This window comes from Meleagris gallopavo (genome assembly GCF_000146605.3).
Source record: "Meleagris gallopavo isolate NT-WF06-2002-E0010 breed Aviagen turkey brand Nicholas breeding stock chromosome 6 unlocalized genomic scaffold, Turkey_5.1 Chr6_random_7180001957520, whole genome shotgun sequence".
Lineage (NCBI taxonomy): Eukaryota > Metazoa > Chordata > Aves > Galliformes > Phasianidae > Meleagris > Meleagris gallopavo.
Window position 1 is genome coordinate 1 of NW_011096473.1, and position 979 is coordinate 979.

Sequence of the window (979 nt, forward strand, 5' to 3'; positions counted from 1 at the left end):
GGGCAGCATGTAAACTCCTTTCTTGAGCCTTGGATTTCAGCCATCTTCAGAGTTGGACGAGTAATGGTAACAGTGACTTCCTCCTCCTCGCTCTCCTCTCCACGTCTCTTAGTTTTTTCCATTGCCTTTCTCAGTGACGGTGGTTTTGGGAGGGCCCCTGGCCTGGATCTTCCTCTACTTCCTCAGCGTCGTCGTCTTTCTGTTCTGAATGCGAGGACACCCATTTCCATTTCTGTCCCTCCACAGGGGCAGCTGACATCGAAAATGGTACCTCGTGTGAGTGATCAGGTTTGATTTGGAGACTTCCCACTTTGGCTTGAACCTCAGCTCGGAAACTTTCTCTCTCCAGAATAGTATTGCACAGAGCTCGGTAAGCACAAGCCAAGCCCCAAACAAGTTGTGCCTCATCAGATCTGTCTAAGCTGCACCGTCCCTGACTTAAATACTTGCTTAGTTTCTTGGGTTCCCACAGGTGTTCAAGAGTGAAATCCCATGGCACTGCAGGTCCCCACGCATCAACCTCTCCATATTCCCTGCCAGTCAACGTTCTCTGGTTTTGGGGAAGACTTCTTCCACGTGACATGAACAGAGAGGAATACATTCAGGGAGATTGGAAACATGAGCATGAACGTGATCACTAACTCGGCATTCCAAAAACGCGTAAAGAACTGAGAAGAGAGCCTGGAAACCAGTTTGAACATCGTGTTGTGGGTAAAGTCAGCTATTCCATCTGTCAGTATTCACATCATACACTGCAGGTAGGTACCAGGCAGGTGTCTCCATCAGTGCCCTCACTTGGTTATGTATACATACACAGATCCACAGCAGAAAATGATGAACTTAATAAGAAACCAATAAGTCCCAAAAAACACCATGGCCTTTAATCCTTTATACAGCACTCCTAAAATGAAGAACAGATTCATAGCTGGCAGTTGCTAAAAAGGAAAAAAAAACAACCAAAACACACACACCCACAAAC

General features: G+C 46.5%; 1 long non-coding RNA gene across 1 annotated transcript; it reads left to right on the top strand.

Annotated features, from left to right (window-relative positions):
* The first annotated feature begins 162 nt into the window (after positions 1-162).
* On the top strand, positions 163-953 carry LOC109364171. The gene is made up of 2 exons (XR_002110206.2): positions 163-370; positions 473-953. It is a non-coding gene; the product is annotated as an uncharacterized LOC109364171 (long non-coding RNA).
* The last annotated feature ends 26 nt before the right edge of the window (positions 954-979 follow it).